The 14,094-nt window shown below is 48.7% G+C and overlaps 1 pseudogene; it reads right to left on the bottom strand.

The window, feature by feature from the left end:
* Positions 1–14,094, bottom strand: part of LOC115135957 (homeobox protein cut-like 1) — a 168,433-nt pseudogene that overhangs the window by 41,317 nt on the left and 113,022 nt on the right.

Here is a 14,094-nt window from a genome sequence, read left to right as displayed (position 1 = left end):
CCTGTTCCAGGGGTCCTAGGCCTACAGGCTCTCCAACCCTGTTCCAGGGGTCCTAGGCCTACAGGCTGTGGGCTCTCCAACCCTGTTCCAGGGGTCCTAGGCCTACAGGCTGTGGGCTTTCCAACCCTGTTCCAGGGGTCCTAGGGCCTACAGGCTGTGGGCTCTCCATCCCTGTTCCAGGGGTCCTAGGCCTACAGGCTGTGGGCTCTCCAACCCTGTTCCAGGGGTCCTAGGCCTACAGGCTATGGGCTCTCCAACCCTGTTCCAGTGGTCCTAGGCCTACAGGCTGTGGGCTCTCCAACCCTGTTCCAGGGGTCCTAGGCCTACAGGCTATGGTCTCTCCAACCCTGTTCCAGGGGTCCTAGGCCTACAGGCTATGGGCTCTCCAACCCTGTTCCAGGGGTCCTAGGCCTTTGGGCTCTCCAACCCTGTTCCAGGGGTCCTAGGCCTACAGACTATGGGCTCTCCAACTGTGTTCCAGGGGTCCTAGGCCTACAGGCTGTGGGCTCTCCAACCCTGTTCCAGGGGTCCTAGGCCTACAGGCTATGGTCTCTCCAACCCTGTTCCAGGGGTCCTAGGCCTACAGGCTATGGGCTCTCCAACCCTGTTCCAGGGGTCCTAGGCCTATGGGCTCTCCAACCCTGTTCCAGGGGTCCTAGGCCTACAGACTACGGGCTCTCCAACTGTGTTCCAGGGGTCCTAGGCCTACAGGCTATGGGCTCTCCAACCCTGTTCCAGGGGTCCTAGGCCTATGGGCTCTCCAACCCTGTTCCAGGGGTCCTAGGCCTACAGACTACGGGCTCTCCAACTGTGTTCCAGGGGTCCTAGGGCCTACAGAATATGGGCTCTCCAACCCTGTTCCAGGGGTCCTAGACCTACAGGCTATGGGCTCTCCAACCCTGTTCCAGGGGTCCTAGGCCTACAGGCTATGGGCTCTCCAACCCTGTTCCATGGGTCCTAGGTCTACAGGCTATGGGCTCTCCAACCCTGTTCCAGGGGTCCTAGGCCTACAGGCTATGTGCTCTCCAACCCTGTTCCAGGGGTCTTAGGCCTACAGCCTATGTGCTCTCCAACCCTGTTCCAGGGGTCTTAGGCCTACAGCCTATGTGCTCTCCAACCCTGTTCCAGGGGTCCTAGGCCTACGCTTAAGATTTATTTGCCCACTTTAGTTGCGATACAAACACTATCAAAACATACAGGTCTATAGGCTAGGCTACATGTGCATGCAACTATGATTTGAAAAAGTCGCAAAGAAATGCATGCACTGTTTGCATAGAAATCTCGTGCAACATGGGCTTATAGGAACACATTTCATTTCATGAGGAGCTGGCTCTCACTGTGCAACAGGTGATCCTATTCCACTCAAACTCTGAATGCCAGGGCTCTCATTAAGTGTTTGATTATATTTTAGATTGCATTTGGATTGATGTCAGAGTGATTAGAGGGACAATAGAGCGCTGAGTACGAGGCCATTAGTGACTGGCTGTTAGCAAGTTTGGTAGGCTACTAATGACCATCAGCAACATCAGAGTGCAGTTTTGGAGAAGCCTAATTACGGTCATGTGGAATTTGACTGTGGTCATGACTGCCGGTGTGGCGGTAATGCGGTGACCGTAACAGCCCTAACTGTGGCCTGACCACCATGGTTCAGAGGTAAGAGGTCATGAAGGCAGAGTGTGTGAGGTATTAACGGTACTGTACCTCCTTACTGTCCTCCTGACTCCGCGCGTCGTCGTTCATGCTAGACGTGACTCCCCGCCCTCCGGGGTGCATACTATTCCACCATTGGTCCCTCCAGGAGCCCCGCCCCTGCTTGGTCCCTCCGTCCATTAGAGACCCTCCTCCTACCCCGCCTTCTCCCACCACCACCTCTCCTGCCTCCTTCACCATGGCAGAGTGGAAGTCCAGGAGGGAGGAGGGCGAGGAGGATGGGGGGATGGAGGGCTTCTTGAGGGAGAGGGCCAGGGGTGAGTAGGAGGCCGGGAGAGTGGAAGCGCCCAGGAGTTTGGGAGAAAGCAGGGCCAGGTCAGAGGGGCCCATGGAGGACGGCTTGAGGATGGGCTCCAGGGCGGCCTGCTGGGCCTCCATCTCCCTCCTTGCCTGCTCTAGGATGGAGCGGATGGTCTCGTCTGAGCTGGAGGATCCACCTGAGCCGATACTACCACCACCACCACCAATGCTGGACGAGGGAAGGGTCTGAGACAAGTCCACTGCAGGGAGAGAGACTGACAGAGAGGATACACAGTCATCAGACAACACTACAAATGTCATCAACACTCAATTTCAGATGATGCTTCATGGCCCACATGTACAGTGCTAGGATAAGTGGAGGATAATTCTGGATTTTCTGTTTGATACCTGAAGTACTACACAAAAGGAAAATAAATGCTACATAGTAGAACCATATCTCTTAGATTTAAGACATGGTCAAGGAAATGTTATCTACATCCCTTACAGAAACAGAAGGCACAACAGTCTTGTAGTCTGTATTTGGTTTGTATATTCTCGGTGTGGGGCCACACATTGTTTAAGGTTAAATCCATTCCTCACCGAGTCTGAGACTTTGTGCATATTTTGCGAAATAGTTGCCCATGCCTCGGGGGTAACCTGTCTGTCGTCGCTGTCTGTTGTCCACCCCATCTGTAGTGGGTGGCATGGCGTCAAAAGGGGGTTAGCACGAGGGACATCTCTTAGACATTCTAATGGCGGTGTATGGGGTAGTCACTAGCACTGTTTGACATTGGTTATGGCATTGGCAATTTAGGGATAAATGTCGGACCCATTAGATACAATTGGGAAATCTTGATCCAACCACATCACATCCTACTGTATGTTCCTCCACTTTACTTCACTTTTGTATGAGGTCAACAAACTAGGAAGTTCCTTCATCCCTTCAATACCCACCATCCCTATAATTTACTTATAAGGGTCATGCAGTGTGGTATGAGGGTTGGGGGTCAGACGAGAAGCTTCGACAGCAGGGTTGAGGTCAATTTATTTTAGCTCTGTCAATACAGTAAATCAATTGGAAATTCATAGCAGACCCTGGTGTAGAGTAGTTTCCATCAGACACAGAGCAAAGAGAGGAGTCACTCACCAGCCTTCTGGACCTGCAGCTCTCTCTTGGCCTGCTCCAGGATGGACTTGATGGCCTCGTCTGACCCACTCTCCGGAGTACGGATCCGCGTGGTGATGTTACCTAGGAATGGGCAACAAAGATCAGGGGTCAATGGACTGTACCAAAGGGAGGGACGGCGGGAATCAATGGGGGTGATAGAACGTTGGGGTAATTAATAAATGTTGCTAGTATTTGACGTCAATATGTCACAGGTGCACAGTCATAAGATACCCGAAATATAGCTGAATTTTTTGAGTTTGAGAAAAGTGCTACTTTTCCTATAAATATCCAGTAAAACAGTAAATTCAGACAAGCTGTGAGACGGTGAAGTTTGAGTCTACCCACTGTCTCCTGTCTAAAAGGAACCCAAGGAGACGTTGCTCCTAGCCTTCTCCTTCATTGCGTTCTGACAAACCGCCACGGCCCCCCTGGACTGCAGTACTCCCCATGGGTCTCCCTTTACAACACAGCTCAATCCTGTTAACACAAGTGGCCAAGGCTACACATGTTCCTCATGAGGGCTGAACAGAACAGAACACTTCCAGCAGCCAGCCAGCTACTCTCTCTCCGCAACAATGGGAACCAGACTTTGGACAAGCTCCATAAGAAACATAAGACCTGGTGTTTTGGACAGGCTTCAGAAGGGAAGGCTAATTGCTGTTTGGAGTTAAACATGGAGGGGCCAGACTAACGTGGCTCCCAACTTTCGGCTTCCTCTCCTCTCTCTCTCATTTGTCCTGAGTGAGTGGTCGGAGTAATTGGGCAAGGTCGTGCTCGCTCATGTGTGTGAGTGAGGCGGGGAGCAGCTGGCTACATGGGGGGTGAACTGCAAGTAATTCATAACAAAAAAGGGGTCTGACCCGGGCAAGGGCAGGTGACTGTAAGTGCTCCCCCCGGAGTGGAGACATGGTGGCCTACCAGTGACACCAGTAAGACCCAGCACTCTCACTCATACACAGACACGCACAGTCATGGTGGTGTTTGGGCACAGCTGCCGGGTCATGGGGACGTGATGTAAACTCTGTTTCACAGTTTTGTTGAGGCCACCACCGCCTGTAAAAATAAAAAGGTTTGAAAATGTTTGTGTTTGTGGCCTACCGAAGTGCCAAACAGCATGTAAGCACCACAGCTTTGGCCATTTTCAGAAGGCATGAAAAAACTGCATGGTTTTGGGGAAAGTACATAGTACAGCATATAAAGGAGCTTTTTAAAGGCTAAATTATATGTATGAGGTTTCGCCCTGATTTCAGACTGGGAGAGAGATTGCGTGGGCTGGTTGGGACTGGATGTTTAGACTACATTTTACGACGCACCCTATGGGTTGAAAGGGTGCCTTTATAAACCCCTCCCTGCCTTATCCTGCCCCTGGGTTTTCGCCTGAGGTAGAAGTTGCCCTTAGCCACCAATCTAGGACCAGATAAAAAACAACCCTTAACAAGGAAGAAACATATCTGACCCTGTATCAGCCTCATCCCTGTATTTTGAACCAGACTCCAGGCCAGAAGTGGTAGAGTGACTTTGACAATGGCTAACTGACACAACAAATTGGACAACATAAAAGCCGACCAAAACACTAAACCAACCACGATAGGGAAGGCAAAGAACAGACCTGCCCTCGAGGAGCCTTCGGAGCCGGTTCTTCGCTTCGGAACCTCCTGAAACACTCTGTTCAGGTTCTGGCCTGGGTTCTCTGTTGGAAAACAAGCGGCGACAGATAAGATAAGTGTCAGACCACTGGACTGCCACATGGATGAGGGGAGACACTGACCTAGGCACAGGTCTAGGATCAGCTTACACTCCCCAAATTCAAACCTTAAACATTAGGCGGGAAAACTCAAAACGGACACTAGATCAGTGTCTAGGAGCAGTTTTATTCTACACAAATGGATATAGTGGTGGTAGTCAGGGCATTTGCTATATAGAGCTATAGATCTACAGTTACTAGACCACCTCAACATCTAGACATTGAGCAAAAACCCTATCATTTGGGCAAAATCAATTCAACTTATTTAACATGGACGAAACCCATAAGTGATTTACTAAAGAAGACAGCTCTGCTACCCGACCCGAGCCCAACAGGCCCCGACATTATACATTGGGTTAGAGCCGGCTAGGGCCTGTTTTTTCATCAATAACTAGGGTACGGGCTGGACATCACCAAATTGATACCTAACATTTTGAAGCTAAGCCATTTGCTTGTGCTGCGCAGTACTGTCATATCTTACTAAGATCATGGCGTCAGAAGTGCTTCAACCTCGTCAAATATAAGACCAGAGCATTGTCTGATTCTACAGAAGAGATTATTTCACCGAAAATAATAATGTTCCTTGAGTTGTCGTAGTTTTGAGTGACGAAAAGTAGGTAGCCAACTGCTCTCTCATGCCTCATCATTGAGCAGAGAAGTCCCAAAGAAGCAGTTGCTATGGTTACTCACATGCAGAGTTATGAACAGAGCGCATGCAGCGCTGTGAGGGAGCGGGGAACAGCAAAATGCATCATACCGGCTTTATTTCAAATCAAACCGCATTTGTCACGTGTTAAACAGATGTTATTGCGGGTGTCGCAAAATGCTTGAGTTTCTAGCTCCAACAGCGCAGTAATATCTAACAATACACACAGTCTAAAGTAAAGGAATGGAATTAAGAATATATAAATATTTGGACGAGCAATGTCAGAGTGGCATAGACTAAGATACAGTAGAATAGGATAGAATACAGTTTATACATATGAGATGAGTAAAGCAAAATATGTAAACCTTATTAAAGTGACTAGTGTTCCATTGGCCAGTGATTTCAAGTCTATGTATATAGAGCAGAAGCTTCTAATGTGCTAGTGATGGCTATTTAAGATGGTCTTGAGATAGAAGCTGTTTTTCAGTCTCTGGGTCCCAGCTTTGATGCACCTGTATTTCTTTATTCTGAAAGTTATATATCTTAACTTGTTATTCTATTCTTGTTATTCTAACTTCCGTCACGCACTACCCACCATTGCGACCTGTACGCTCTCGTTGGCTGGCCCTCGCTTCATACTCGTCGCCAAACCCACTGGCTCCATGTCATCTACAAGACCCTGCTAGGTAAAGTCCCCCCTTATCTCAGCTCGCTGGTCACCATAGCATCTCCCACCTGTAGCACACGCTCCAGCAGGTATATCTCTCTAGTCACCCCCAAAACCAATTCTTTCTTTGGCCGCCTCTCCTTCGTTCTCTGCTGCCAATGACTGGAACGAACTACAAAAATCTCTTAAATTGGAAACACTTATCTCCCTCACTAGCTTTAAGCACCAACTGTCAGAGCATCTTACAGATTACTGCACCTGTACATAGCCCACCTATAATTTAGCCCAAACAACTACCTCTTTCCCAACTGTATTTAATTTATTTATTTATTTTGCTCCTTTGCACCCCATTATTTTTATTTCTACTTTGCACATTCTTCCATTGCAAAACTACCATTCCAGTGTTTTACTTGCTATATTGTATTTACTTTGCCACCATGGCCTTTTTTGCCTTTACTTCCCTTCCCACCTAATTTGCTCACATTGTATATAGACTTGTTTTTTTACTGTATTATTGACTGTATGTTTGTTTTACTCCATGTGTAACTCTGTGTCGTTGTATGTGTCGAACTGCTTTGCTTTATCTTGGCCAGGTCGCAATTGTAAATGAGAACTTGTTCTCAACTTGCTTACCTGGTTAAATAAAGGTGAAATAAAAAAAAAATAAAAAAATATAAAGCCATCCCCCGTCCTCCTTTCGGAAAATCTGACCACGGCTCCATTTTGTTGCTCCCAGTCTATAGACAGAAACTAGAACAGGAAACGCTCGTGCTCAGGGCTGTTCAACGCTGGTCCGACCAATCTGATTCCACGCTTCAAGATTGCGTTGATCACGTGGACTGGGATATGTTCCGCATAGCGTCGGACAATAACATTGATGAATACACTGATTCGGTGAGCGAGTTTATTAGCAAGTGCATCAGTGATGTTGTACCCACAGCGTCTATTAAAACATTCCCCAACCTGAAACCGTGGATTGATGGCAGCACTCGCGCAAAACTGAAAGCGCGAACCACTGCTTTTAATCAGGGCAAGGCGACCGGAAACATGACCGAATACAAACAGTGCAGATATTCCCGCCGCAAGACAATCAAACAAGCTAAGCGTCAGTATAGAGACAAAGTAGAGTCGCAATTCAACGGCTCAGACACGAGAGGTATGTGCCAGGGTCTACAGTCAATCACGGACTAAAGAAGGAAAACCAGCACCGTCGCAGACCACAATGTTTTGCTCCCTGACAAACTAAACAACTTCTTTGTTCGCTTTGAGGACAATACAGTGCCACTGACACGGCCCGCTACCAAAACCTGCGGGCTCTCCTTCACTGCAGCCAACGTGAGTAAAACATTTAAACGTGTTAACCCTCGCAAGGCTGCCGGCTCACACGGTATCCCCAGCCACGTCCTCAGAGCATGCGCAGACCAGCTGGCTGGTGTGTTTACGGACATATTCAATCAATCCTTATCCCAGTCTGCTGTTCCCACATGCTTCAAGAGGGCCACCATTGTTCCTGTTCCCAACAAAGCTAAGGTAACTGAGCTAAATGACTATCGCCCTGTAGCACTCACTTCCTTCATCATGAAGTGCTTTGAGAGACTAGTCAAGGACCATATCACCACGACCCTACCTGACACCCTAGACCCACTCCAATTTGCTTACCGCCCCAATAGGTCCACAGACAATGCAATCACACTGCACACTGCCCTAACCCATCTGGACAAGAGGAATACCTATGTAATAATTCTGTTCATCGATTACAGCTCAGCATTTACCTGGGTCTCGACCCCACCCTGTGTAACTGGGTCCTGGACTTCCTGACGGGCCGTCCCCAGGTGGTGGGGGTAGGTAACAACATCTCCACCCTGCTGATTCTCAACTCTGGGGCCCCACAAGGGTGCGTGCCCAGCCCTCTCCTGTACTCCCTGTTCACCCATGACTGCGTGGCCATGCATGCCTCCAACTCAATCATCAAGTTAGCAGACGACACCACAGTGGTAGGCTTGATTACCAACAACGACGAGACGGCCTACAGGGAGGAGGTGAGGGCCCTCGGAGTGTGGTGTCAGGAAAATAACCTCACACTCAACGTCAACAAAACAAAGGAGATGATCCTGGACTTCAGGAAACAGCAGAGGGAGCAGCCCCCTATCCATATCGACGGGACAGTAGTGGAGAAGGTGGAAAGTTTTAAGTTCCTCGGCGTACACATCACGGACAAACTGAAATGGTCCACCCACACAGACAGCGTGGTGAAGAAGGCGCAGCAGCGCTTCTTCAACCTCAGGAGGCTGAAGAAATTTGGCTCGTCACCAAACACACTCACAACCTTTTACAGATGCACAATCGAGAGCATCCTGGCGGGCTGTATCACCGCCTGGTACGGCAACTGCTCCGCCCACAACTGTAAGGCTCTCCAGATGGTAGTGTGGTCTGCACAACGCATCACTGGGGGCAAACTACCTGCCCTCCAGGACAACTACACCACCCGATGTCACAGGAAGGCCAAAAAGATCATCAAGGACAACAACCACCCGAGCCACTGCCTGTTCACCCCGCTATCATCCAGAAGGCGAGGTCAGTACAGGTGCATCAAAGTGGGGACCGAGAGACTGAAAAACAGCTTCTATCTCAAGGCCATCAGACTGTTAAACAGCCATCACTAACATTGAGTGGCTGCTGCCAACATACTACCTCATCTCTAGCCACTTTCTCTCTCCACATCTCTAGCCACTTTATATAATGTTTACATACCCTACATTACTCATCTCATATGTATATACTGTACTCTATACCATCATATATTTTTATTTACATATTCTTATTCATTCCTTTACACTTGCGTGTATAAGGCAGTTGTTGTGAAATTGTTAAGTTAGATATTACTGCATGGTCGAAACTAGAAGCACAAGCATTTCACTACACTCACATTAACATCTGCTAACCATGTGTATGTGACAAATCAATTTGACTTGAAATTATAGTTTTAGGGTGGAGTTTTCCTTTAAATTTGGCAGAAGCAATTGGGCATGGGTAGGGTAGGGCCTGAACATTGCAGGCATGGGTAGGGTAGGGCCTGAACATTGCAGGTATGGGTAGGGTAGGGCCTGGACATTGCAGGCATGGGTAGGGTAGGGCCTGAACATTGCAGGCATGGGTAGGGTAGGGCCTGCACATTGCAGGCATGGGTAGGGTAGGGCCTGAACATTGCAGGCATGGGTAGGGTAGGGCCTGAACATTGCAGGTATGGGTAGGGTAGGGCCTGGACATTGCAGGCATGGGTAGGGTAGGGCCTGAACATTGCAGGTATGGGTAGGGTAGGGCCTGGACATTGCAGGCATGGGTAGGGTAGGGCCTGAACATTGCAGGTATGGGTAGGGTAGGGCCTGAACATTGCAGGCATGGGTAGGGTAGGGCCTGAACATTGCAGGCATGGGTAGGGTAGGGCCTGAACATTGCAGGCATGGATAGGGCTTAAAATTCATGTCCGTGCATGGCTCTAGTATGTTACAATGCTTGTAAAAACACATTGGCCATAGTAATACGCACAGTAGAAGGCAACAGTCTATTGTCAAACAGCCAGAAACAAAGAAAGTGTATGTAAGACCACTCCACACAGTCTTAAACCACCCTCTGAGAACCCTTGAGTCAATCCAAAAGTTCTACCATTCAAACCACATATCAAACTCTTCACATATACAAGAAGGGACATTGATGGTGATTTAGTTATTGAAAACATAAATGATTGAAACAGAAGAGAACTAGTAGCTACGGCACATAAGAACCACATTACATTTCTCGCCAACATGATTCTATTAAACTTCTGTTAAACTTCTCCCCTGGGCAGACAGGTTTGGGGCTTGCTGCCAGACCAATTCCTTGAAATCTGTCCAAACAAGCACAATAGACAAGAGTGCAGAGCTACAGTGTGCACATTCATCTATACTCACTACTCTGCTTTAACACAGAGGAGAACTAAAGCTCAAACTTTTACATCATCCCTGCCCTGACTGCCAAGTGTGCCCTTGCTGTGAAATGCGGAGAAACCAGACTGCGGACGCATTTCCTTGCCTTGTGACGCTACTGACTGAGCACCAAGCTCCAAACTTATCAGTTCCTCACTCAGAGACAGAAAGAGAGAAAGAGCAGAGAGAGACAGACACAGCGAAAGAGTGGGATGGATATGAAGAGGGGGATAGAGATATTTAGAGAGGGAGAGAGATCGTGGGGGAGGGGGGGAAGAAAGAGAAAGAGAGACAGACACAGCGAAAGAGTGGGATGGATATGAAGAGGGGGATAGAGATATTTAGAGAGGGAGAGAGATCGTGGGGGAGGGGGGAAGAAAGAGAAAGAGAGACAGACACAGCGAAAGAGTGGGATGGATATGAAGAGGGGGATAGAGATATTTAGAGAGGAGAGAGATCGTGGGGGAGGGGGAAGAAAGAGAAAGAGAGACAGACACAGCGAAAGAGTGGGATGGATATGAAGAGGGGGATAGAGATATTTAGAGAGGGAGAGAGATCGTGGGGGAGGGGGGGAAGAAAGAGAAAGAGAGAGCAAAGAGGAGAAATAGGAAGTCATTTAATAGGAACACTGTGTATGCGTTTTGTAATCCATCTCAAATTCGACATAATTGCTTGTAAAAGTGTCTGCATTAGTTATCAGCAATTTTGGGTGAAGAATGAGGACTTTGCAGCAGGGGGGGTGCAGCTTCAGGCTTTAATTGACCTCAACATACACACCTGTCCAGACTTGCATGTTATTGACTGTCGTTTGAGCACTGATGTGCCCATTCAGACAGATCAGGAAAATGTCCCCCTGTAATCTGATGGGATCAGCTTGCCTCCCACTCACTGACTCAACAGTACAGGCTGCGTTCCCCAGCAGCACACAGCAATGTGCCATTTAAGACGGTTACAAAATCAATAGGAAAAGGCAGTGGGCCGACAGCGATAAGTGCTGGAAACCTGAGTGGCGCATGTGAAGATGACATTTTGATAGACCCACTTCTAAATGCTCCATCCCTCTACCGGGTTTGATTCGTGGGACGGTTGCTACAATGACAGGCGACAGGCGATAACGACAGGAAAGGGAACATGTCTGCAAGGTTAATCTGGACGTCTTAGCGGGCGACATGACTGGTGACGATGATAAGGATCACTGTCCATTCATCAGGACCCGGGCTATGGCTACACTGCTGAAGCGTGGGGTTGGACATCTGTTGTTAAAGAGACAGTGCTATCACCAGTTACCAAAATGCAAGGGTTTGTCAAGTCAAAGGTTAAAGGTTAGGGCCATGCTCTGACTGAGGGTCAAATATTGAACATAGACTGCTGAAGTTTGTCTTTTGCTAATCTGAATCGTGTGTCTGACAAAATTCAATGTACCATTCAGCACCCCTTTTCCTGTTGAGTTGAGTACAGAGTTTTGTGGGAGAGCATAGCAGGACCCCACTGAAGCTACTGTAACACAGAAACAGAACACCAGCCTGAACCTGAGGCCTTTCTACTATATGCTTCAGAAATACAGCTGTCAAATTTTTCACCTGGAACTTTGTGTGATGCAAAGCATCTGGAGGCAGAGACATCAATCAAATATGTATGTATATGTGACATGCTCAGCTAAGTGTGCATGTGAGAAAACAGTGATACAAGCTCAGATATGTCTATGTACTGTAAGTTTCTGTATGTCTGGGTGAGAGCAGTTAATGTGTCCTGTGTGAAGTGTGTGTGTGAATACATTTCTGTCAGTCTCACCTCTCTGCCTCCCCTGGATGCTGCGCAGTGCCAAGATGTTCTGCTCGTCAGATAGGAACTGCCTCATCTTGTGGAAGGGCTCCTTGCCCCTGATGGTCAGCTTGCTCCAGGGCTTGGGCCTAGCCAGTATCTCACTGACCGAGCCCTGGGACAACCCCAGCACGTAGTGGCCAAAGATCCTCTGCCCAATGTTGTGCTTGATCAGCTGCTCCTTGACCTGACGCGCTATCTCAGACGTGTCCATGTCTTCACCTTCCGAGACACTCCCTGCACCCTCTGACTGGCTGGGCGAGGGGGCTAGGCCATTAACGTCTGGGCTGCCCGCCGACGGGTGCTGGGATTGCGACTGCAAAGACTGATGGGGTGGCAGAGGGCTGGCTGAGAGGGAGTTAGGGGTTGGGTAGTGGGCGGGGGAGAAGAGCAGGGCCTGGCCAGACACTGAGTCCTGCAGGGCTTTGGAGTAGAAGGTCTGCATGAGCTGGCGCTGCAACAGGGAATTGAGCGACACTTTGCCCGCCAGGGGGAAAGCGGTGCCTGCCGACACCAGCGAGGAGGGGCTGAAGAAGTCCTGCCCACCCAGCCCACCGCCCGTGGGCGAGAAGTGGTGCGTGCCATTGGCGGTGGTGACAGGGGTGGTGTCGGAGGAACCACCTGAGCCAGTGCGCAAGAGGAGTTGAGAGGGGGGAGGGGAGCCCTGCAAGTTGGTGCCCATGGGCGTGGCAGGAAGACGCTGTTGACCCTCTGATGAGTCTTTGACCTTTCGCTCCCTCACACCTGTGAGACCAGACAAAACATGACACAGATCAATACATCAAGTGACATCAACAAAATGAGTGCAAAATAAACAAAATATCTAGACAAAACACCATCTAACTACAAGTACACAAGTTTCATCACACCCATTAAGTGAGAGATGTTGGGGGTACAGTGAACTCCAGTTGAGTAGCATAACCTTAGAGTGGAGATGCACTGATGCATTGTGCGAATTTGCCAGTAGGACTTCTGGCTGTGGAGAGGGACACTGAACAGTAGTGAAGGGAAGCGTCTGGCAGGCATGTCACAGGATATGGACACAGGCAGAGAGCTGCCTAGGTTACCTGCTGTGTGGTGTATGCCCTGCCTAACCTTCTTGCCCCTGCATATCACCATCTCCAGGTCACCACTCACTCAAGGTAGCTTAGGGAGGCCCTTATTTCAGGGTGGATTAACATCAGTGGTGTGTGTGTGACTGTGGTATATGCATCAGAGTGCGGGAACAGTAGCAAAACTTACACATGTACTATACAGCAATGATAAACAATGGCAGCCAAGCAATATTTGCTCTTTATACATACTTTTCCTTGTGAGATTTGATTAATGTTAGGTATAGCCATACGCTCAACAACATTGCAAAAGAGGCCATGGTATACAGATCATCAGGCATACAAAATGTAGTTATCATAAAACTGATAACACTGTATAAATGTACAATCATGAACATTTATTCATCGAAAATCACATTGGGAAGTAACTAAGTAGAACACCCGTCCAACCTGTAGCCAAACAGCGCCTTTGGTTTCACATCAACATGATCCGGTTGGACAGCGAGGGGTCCCATTAGGAATACAAATGAAAAGCTTAATTTTCGAGGACAGGGGAGGGATGGGGGAGACCCGAAGCCAAATGGGATGACATTTCCGGAGCGACCAAGTGCACTGAGTGATAAAGGGCATACTGGGAGGAGAGACTAACGGGGCTTCATTAGCATACTGGATCACTCCATGTCCTCCAGCCTCTGACCTCCCTTGGCCCCCCTCTCCTCCTCGCCTAGGGTGGGCTGCACTGTGCCCCTCCACTACCCCCACCCTTCCGACACACAACTGCAAACTGTGTGGGCGCAGAAGCGCTACCAAAAAAGCCATGGAAAGTTTTTTTTTTTTTAAACAGACCTTAACCCGTAAAGATGAGATGTAGCCTCCAAACACTAGCCGTGGTCAGTACCTGTTTGTGTAGTTATAGTCCCCTAGCCTGTGGTGTGGTTAGGTTCTTTTTTGGAGAGGTCATATTGTTGAGTTTAGGGTAGAATCTACTTTAAGGAGGCATTTTTAAACATAGAACAGAAAGCTAAAGCTCTCTGAAGTAGAAGACACCTATTGTTCTTCAACTGGAAAAAAGGCAGACTGAACA

This window comes from Oncorhynchus nerka, linkage group LG10, assembly GCF_034236695.1.
Source record: "Oncorhynchus nerka isolate Pitt River linkage group LG10, Oner_Uvic_2.0, whole genome shotgun sequence".
NCBI classification, from domain to species: Eukaryota; Metazoa; Chordata; class Actinopteri; order Salmoniformes; family Salmonidae; genus Oncorhynchus; species Oncorhynchus nerka.
The sequence above is the reverse complement of the archived record's forward strand: the minus strand, read 5'-3'. Positions and strand labels throughout refer to the sequence as shown.